The 8,767-nt window shown below is 38.7% G+C and overlaps 1 protein-coding gene across 2 annotated transcripts in view; it reads left to right on the top strand.

Moving 5' to 3' along the window:
* The first annotated feature begins 7,324 nt into the window (after positions 1 to 7,324).
* The window catches only part of LOC106882134 (uncharacterized), a 34,530-nt gene continuing 33,087 nt past the window's right edge, over positions 7,325 to 8,767 (top strand). For both annotated transcript variants that reach the window (XM_089338373.1, XM_089338374.1), the window contains exon 1: positions 7,325 to 7,365. The gene's annotated coding sequence lies outside the window, so the exon portion shown is untranslated. The remainder of the gene's footprint in view (positions 7,366 to 8,767) is intronic.

Raw genomic sequence — 8,767 nt, 5'->3', positions numbered from 1 at the left:
GAAAAAAAGCATCCGACTGATTGGCCTGAAGCCTCCACCTTCATTCTCTGGCCTACAAACGTCCTGTCTCCACACTATTTTTATTCAGCAGCAACTACAGTGGCAAGTGTTGAGTTTGCTGATCTATTCTCGCCAATCATATCATCATGACTCACTCGACTCTCCTCCCGTCTCTCTTACTGTAGCCACCCTCCTTCCATGGTCAGAACTAATTGCTACGCTCAGCTCTTCCTCCACAGAACGTCAGTCTTCCAGAATTTCTGAACTGCACGTTTTTCCTGTAGCTGTTCAAAATGAACAGCACCACATCAATATCACCGGACTTAAAGGGCCAGCAAAGGCAATGAAATCAATCATTTGCACTTCTTTTCGCCTGTATTTGCTACAACGGCTAATTATCAGAGCTAGGGCTCATGCACTAAAACAAGAAGGAACGAAAACTGTTCGATAGGTACGAATGGTGGAAGCGCGAGCTCTCAACAAAACCACAATTTGAGCCTTGATGGACCAGGACTGGAACGTGCAAGTCGGTTCCAACAGATGTGAGTAGTATTCCAGCAACACTTCAGCCAATCGAACGATGAGTCGATGGTCGTGGTCTTTAGTAGCTACCTCAACGGCCTACCACAACGCTCGATGGAAGGCACGAGGTGCAACAAAAAGCTAATAGCAACTGATGATCCATAACCTTTCTAAACGCCAAGTTAAGATAATGACAAAGGATTTAGCAAAGAGGTTGGCGCTTGTTGTCGGTATTTTGGTTTAGGGAAGCGCAAACATGCCTGACCCATGAGATAAATAATCTAAATATCTGTCTTCTACCCTTTAGATCTGTTACCACTTTTTTGTTTTTGTTTTTGTTTTTTGTTTGTTTTTTCATTGGACTGCGGCCATCATGCTGGGTATCGCCTTGAAGAGTTTAGCCGAACAAATCGACCCCAGTATTTATTAATTCGTTTTTAAAGTCTGGTACATGTTCTATTGGTGTCTTTTGCCGAACCGCGATGTTACGAGGACGTAAACAAACCAACACCGGTTTTCAAGCAGGGAAGGGCGTACAGACGCAAACACATACAAACACATCTATATATATATATATATATATATATATATATATATATATATATATATATATATATATATATATATATATATACAGGGTAAAGGCTAAAAACCCCTCTTCGGTCATTAATGGCCGTGGGATTGAACCTAGAAAGAATGATCATGGGATTGCACCGAGGCACAAGTCCAGGCAAAGTTGTTTTATGGAAGACCAGCAGTCCCCCAAGCATACCGGCCTTCCCTCTGCACGTCACCAATGTTACCCAAGGAAAAGGCAAAGACCGATACAGCTTGGCACCAGTGACGTCACAACTCATTTCTACAGCTGAATGAACTGGAACAACATGAAATAGCCTTGCTCAAGAACTGACTAACTCGTGATTGTGAACCCGACACTCTAACCATGCGCCACTGTATCATCGTATCAACCAGACTATCGAATGTTGTTATACACCGCTGTTTACAATACTTTTCCTCGCATTGTTGTAGTTTTCCAGTGATGCGATGCCGCTGGCTAGGCGGGTAGCCCAGCATTCCTCATGAACGGAATGCTAGTTCGACGCAGAGTTACCTGTTTACAAATGAGTGGACACATCACTTTAAGAGTTTTGCTCAAAAACACACTGCACTGCCAGTCTGAGAATCGAAACTACGATTTTGCGATCGTGAATGCAACACACTAACCACACGACCGCGTGTCCCCCCCCCACTCCCTACATAGTTTCTATCCACCAAATTCACTCATGTCATTATTCGGCCCTGGGCTACAGTAGAAGACAGTTGCCTAAAGTGCTACCTAGTGGAACTGAACCCGAAACCATGTGACTGCAAGCGAACTGCTTAACCGTAGTTGATGTACGTAAACAAAAAACAAAAACAAACTAGAGCGTGGAATTACCACTTCTCAGAGAAGACACTTCTTTTCTTATCCCAGTGAAAAACATAGAATATTCATTATTAACGTATCTTTGTTATCGTTATCTAATGTTATTTTTGTAGTTTTCTTACAATTGTTAATTACATTCTTTTATTTAATGCAAATGCCCCTGTTTTTCTTGCTTTATTTTGTTTGCTTTTTGTATTTGTATCCCGTCATTGGATTGCTTGTCTCTCAACATTATAGACCCTTGTGGCTAATGAGAGAAACCGTTATTATTATTATTTACATTATAGAAATTGTAGAAGAATAATTTTAACCGTGCAAAAACATACAAAACTGTTGAATTCAATTTTATTCCCGTTCATTTCTTAATAGTTCGACCTATCGCCGAAGTGTCAAAAAAGGTTTCGCCGCATTTCTGCGAAGACATATTCTACCGCATTTTCAATGGAAACTGTGTCAATGACCAGACAGTTCCGTAGTTAGAGAAATGAGCTAGGGGTCGGGTGTGGGAAGGTTGAGTGAGTCGGCAAAATCAAGGACCGTCCTGGGCAGCACATACTCTTGTTACGTCAGTTTAATAGGTCGTACTATCAAAGAATAAACGAAAAGTGGCTATAAAACCTTGTAACGTTTATGTCTTTGTTTTGCAAGATTCCTGAAGTGAAATCGTTTGTTGAAACAGGTCAATAGAAAAAGACAGCTACCCAAAAGTATCGTTTAACGGAACTAAACTCAAAATCACATAGGTATAAGGTAAACTTAACTTTTTAATAGCATAACAACAAAATTCGTATCCGCTTTTAAAACTGTTAATAGCCAGGATCTTTCTGAATTGACGGGCACCACTTGTTTTCACAACGAAACACTCTCAAACTTACTTGTGTGTGTGTGTGAATCTATGTATTTACGGAGGTATGTACGCAGCATCGCCTGTATATGACAGCTGTATAAACGTTAACACCCCATTGCCACTCCATATTTGTCGCTTACACAACGCTATTCTCCCCTTCCCTGATATCAGTCACACTCACTATGCTAATACATTTCCCTCGCACTAAAACTCTTTGTACCCTTCTCATTTTATCCTATGATAGCCCAAGGGAGCCCATTATAGTGGAATACTGGTAGAATGTGTCATATAAAACATCTTTTTCTCTGTTCTATAATACAAAATATAGTGGTGCCCGTCAATTCAGAAAGATCCAATAGCCAAAATAATGCAAGCGAATATTCTCGGCGTTACGTGTTTTAGGATATTTGAAAGAGGCAATGATTAAAACGTAGAAAGTATTATATAATGAAAATAAGAGAAATGTTATATAATGGGGGAAAAAGGCAGGCAGAGAGAAGGAGAGACTGAGGTGAGAGAAGGAAAGACAGAAAGAGACTAAAAGAAGGGAAGAGAAGAGCAAACGAAGAAAGAGAAGGAGCATGAGAGAAAGATTATCATTTAAGTAGCAAAGGAGAGCGTGAAAACCGGGTGAAGTGGCTTAGAAGAGGTAAAGGTTTGAATGGTGTAATATAATGATCCATCATAATTTCCAAGTCTAGACAGACAGGTCATTTTCATACTTGTTTTTTCATTTCACTTCCAGTAATGCAATATCTACTTGCAGCACCGTTTCTGCAAACTTTGTAGAGAAGGGTAATTTTCTTTCCTTCCATCTCTCCCTCATCCCCCTGTCTCTCTCTCTCTCTCCCTTACCGCTTTCTCTCTCTTTTACCGCTCCTTCTCTTTCTTATCGCTCTCTCTCTCTTACCGCTCTCTCTCTCTCTCTCTCTCTCTCTCTCTCTCTCTCTCTCTCTCTCTCTCTCTCTCTCTCTCTCTCTCTTTCGTACCGTTCTCTCTCTTTCTTACTGTTCTCTCCCTCGCTCGCTTCCTGCTCTCTCTGTTTCCTCCTCTCTCTCTTTTCCTCATCTTCCGCCCATTCCCTGCTTCTTTTCTTCTTTACTGTTTTATTAATATTTGAGTCCAGGTTTTTTAAATATCTATTTATTTGTCTGTCTCTCTGTTTGTACGTACGTAGGTACTTAGGTATGTATGTATGTATGTACTAGCTGAATAGTACATACATACATACATACATACATACAATCTTGACGAAACTTTGCATACATGTTAAACTAACATTCAGTTCAATTATAGATTAATTGGATTTCAATAAAAGTCTATAATGGGCTCCCTTGGGCTATCATAGGATAAAATGAGAAGGGTACAAAGAGTTTTAGTGCGAGGAAAATGTATTAGCATAGTGAGTGTGACTGATATCAGGGAAGGGGAGAATAGCTTTGTGTAAGCGACAAATATGGAGTAGCAATGGGGTGTTAACGTTAATACAGCTGTCATATACACGCAACGCTGCGTACATACCTTCGTAAATACATAGATTCACACACACACACACACACACACACACAAGTAACTTTTTAAACTCCAAGGAAGGAAGAGAAAGGTGGGTGTGAGGAATAGGTAGCCTTAAGGAGAGGGAGAGGGTAGGTGGCTTTTCTGCAAAAAAACACTCACATAGACACACACACACACACACACATATATATATATATATATATATATATATATATATACATACATACATGCATACGTACGTACATACATACATACATACATACATATGTCTACTGTACACCATTTAAAACTCGTGATTGCCTGGTTCACTGGTGTATGCGGCAAGATGGTAACAGACAGAAATTGCCATTTATGTATAAGATGTATGTGTGTGTGTGTGTGTGTGTGTGTGTAATTTAGCAGTTTGATAGAGATCAATAAAATAAATACCAGATACGAAAATAAGAACTAAGGTCAATATGATTGATAAAAGCTTTTGGCATGACCACAGTCCAATGACTAAAGTCAATAAAAGAATATTATATATAAATCCTGAAAGAGATGGGATTTTGACAGAAGCTCGCGCGACTTAAAGTCTCATGGAGCTGAATCAAACTGTGTTAGATAGTAGTAGTAGTAGTAGTAGTAGTAGTAGTAGTAGTAGTAGTAGTAGTAGTAGTAGTAATATAGATTGTACTTATTACGGAAGGAGCTGGGAAAGGTCTGATATCAATAGAAGACTGTGTAGAGATGGCAAAACGGAATACGTGAGAAGCAACCCAGAAAGACAGATTTCAGCTGCCAGAGGAGAGGAGAAAAAAGCTGCGAAAACAGCAACGGAATACGAGAAGAAAAGAAAGCAGGAGCGGGAAAAAAACATCGGGGGCGGGGGGGGGGGACTACAAGGTCAGCATCCCAGACAAACGCAGGACATCGCAACAGAGGAGTCTTGGTTATGGCTAAAGAATGGCTAACTTAAGAAAGAAACAAAAGGACTCGTAATGGCTGCCCGGAGCCAGTCATCGCGGACGAATATCATCAAGACAAAAATAGACAAATCTGTGAAAAGTGCGAAGTGCAGAGTATATAATGAGAAAGAGGAATCCATTATGCACATAATAAGTTCCTGTAGTCCTTTGGTACAGAGGGAATATAAACGCAGACACGGTTGGGTGGCCAAGGCAGTACACTAGGACGTATTATAGGAAAGAGGATTTAAAGTAGGAAGAAAATGCTACGAACGTCAACCACGTATAGATGCGCTATTGGTAATATGTAACCCAGTACGACCTGTTGCATGGTCGGGTCGTCGGTGACTAAACTGGCATCTCCATCAAGCTTGCTTGATGAGGAGACTGATTGTTGGATACCTTACAGGACGAAGAATAAGCCATGTCAAAGGGCGGAAGAACTCGAGCAGTCAACAGTCATCCAACAATATATGCGTACATATGTATACATGTATGTATGCGCGGTGACATAGAAATACCTGGGTTGGTGTCCAGGCGCGCAGTTGACCCAATGGGAGTAGGAGATCCCTCTGTTGTTGTCACATCTTTCTAGGAGGGGGAAACTCCGAGGGGAAACCTGCGACACTGACAATATTCGATGATGTAGACTAGTTCTTCTTTTCGAGTTTCTGTTGTTTATGTTCATAGAGTGGGATTGGATTTGCGCAAATCCTTTCTCAATTATTAAAAAAAACAAAAAACATTATGCACAGGCATCGCTTGAAAAAGTAAGACCTATCACAAAAATGGCTGGTCGTAGCCTTAAAAGATGCGATCATCGCATGTGTGGGACTTTCGATCAGGCGATGGCAATATTCGAACACGAGTTTGCAGCCATCATATATATATATATATATATATATATATATATATATATATATATATATATACATATATATACACACACACACACTTTCCTTGTTTCTTTCTGTGGAAGAGCGTAGGCTCGAAACGTTAAAGACTTTTTCAATTCCCGAGCGTTATACTAATACATCTGTTTGTTTTCTACACCACCTGTCTTCGTCTTGTGTTTTTTTTTGTGAATTCTCCCTATATATGTATATACTTACTTGTTTCAGTCATTTGACTGCGGCCATGCTGGAGCACCGCCTTTAGTCGAGCAAATCGACCCCAGGACTTATTCTTTGTAAGCCTAGTACTTATTCTATCGGTCTCTTTTTGCCGAACCGCTAAGTTACGGGGACGTAAACACACCAGCATCGGTTGTCAAACGATGGTGGGGGGACAACCACACATACATATATATATATATATATACATATATACGAAGGGCTTCTTTAAGTTTCCGTCTACCAAATCCACCCACAAGGCTTTGGTCGGCCCGAGGCTATAGTAGAAGACACTTGCCCAAGTGCCACGCAGTGGGACTGAACCCGGAACCATGTGGTTGGTAAGCAAGCTACTTACCACACAGCCACTCCTGCACACACACACACACACACACACACACACACATATATATATATATATATATATATATATATATATATATATATATATATATATATATATATATATATATATATATATATATATATATATATATATATATATATATATATATATATATATATATATATATATATATATATATATATATATATATATAGTAGACTTACTTGCAAGGGCCGCTGTCAAATGACTGGAACAAGCAAAAGAATTATGTATGTATGTATGTATGTATACATATGTATGTGTGTGTGTGTGTGTGTATGTATTTCAAGCGCATCTCTACTTCGTTGGCACCATATCATTAAAAAGGGGCAGGTGTTTGCTGGTATAGCTCCACCCTAAGCTCGCTGTATATAGGCGGTGTCAAAGTTTGAATGATTGACAGCAGCTGCTGACGTTGTTAATGCAGCAGCGGGTCGACGTTCGGTGGTTTTTTAAAAAGAAAAGTTCAGTCGGTCTAATTAATTTGCTCCTCTTTTTCCCCCCACTTTACTCCACCCTCTACAAAAAAATTATTACCCAAAACATTCGCGCACACACAAAATATATGTCATTCATCAAATATTTTCCATCTATGACGGTGTATTGCTATTGTAAGTGCTTTTTTATTTATTTATTCATTCTCTATTTAGACAGTAATTAATTGATAACATTTTAAAATGTGTTGTTTTTTCTTTTGTACTTGTAGTTATGAAGAAAGTTAATTCGAAGTATTCGTTAATTCTACTTTTATCAAAACTCTGCTTCATCATTATTTCGGCTCGGTAGGGAGAAAGTCGACATAATTCAGCATATATGTTTATTTACTCAGACCAAACGAAGCATTGCTTGACAGATTCGTTTGAACATCCATCCAAAATACCTGTGGTATTTAGTTAGTCTGTTGCATTTTAAATTTAATTCCTGTCTTTTACATTCTATATTCTTTTACGTCCTTTTGCATTCTAAATTAAAATCCTGTCGAAGCTAGCTTTACCTTTCACTTCAATCTTTCCGAGCATCTTAGATTTGATAGTAATTATAAAAGACTTGATGTAGGAAATGGTATTACTGCATTTCTTATCCACTATCACAACCTCGACCTCTAAGTTTTTTCTTGTTGAAATCGGCTTTCCACAATGTAAGGAAATGAGAAGTCCTAATACACACACACACACACACACACTTCACCCGGTCGTACCGAATACGAGACCCCAATCTGGTTTCTGTTATTCGTTTAAACCGTTTCGCTTTGATTATGGCGTGAAAGTCCCAGAAAGACTTCCTTTTGTACGTTGATGTCTTTGTATGTTATGAACTGCAACCAGTTCGACTGATAGGCAGAATTTCGAGCTTCATTCTTTTTCATATAAACTTCATTTTACTATGTCTATCAAGTTACCATGAGGTGAGACGTCTACTTCTCCCACAGCTCACCTCATGCGCTAGGTTCTAAAAACAAAACAAATAAAAGGTTTGCCTTAATTGATGGCTAACTTCTCTGTATTCTAAAACCGAAATATAAATATTGTTTGTTCCTGTCGAGATCTGTAATTGAAGATGTGGAAGGAAGCAACGGTGATAGTATAGTTGACAAGATCGAATTCGAATATGGTTAAATATTTATTCGTCTCTCTTAATTTATCGTTATTTCCCCACAAATATAAGTATGACCTGTAAATATATATGAATATAGACTGTTATGTATTTAATGTGGTTAATTAAAGTCGTGAAGGATTGGTTTCGAAACTTTTATTTAAAAAGCGGGGAGGGGGGCACAAGAAACTTGTTTTTTTTTTTTCTTTACACACTGGAATTCGGTGAAACTAGTTTTTCTTGAGAAATTAACTATTAATAAGAAATTATAAATTTCCGGAAATAATTTCTTAGTAGCAACTTAGTAGCAACTTGCATTTTAATTGCCAGCTGGCAATTTGTCTATGGCGAGAAGAAAGTGCAGCCAAAATGAAAGTTAAACACACTGTACAATAAATATTTGTAATAGATCCAGGCCTC

This window comes from Octopus bimaculoides, chromosome 20 (assembly GCF_046866305.1).
Source record: "Octopus bimaculoides isolate indiv1 chromosome 20, ASM4686630v1, whole genome shotgun sequence".
NCBI lineage: Eukaryota > Metazoa > Mollusca > Cephalopoda > Octopoda > Octopodidae > Octopus > Octopus bimaculoides.
The sequence above is the reverse complement of the archived record's forward strand: the minus strand, read 5'-3'. Positions and strand labels throughout refer to the sequence as shown.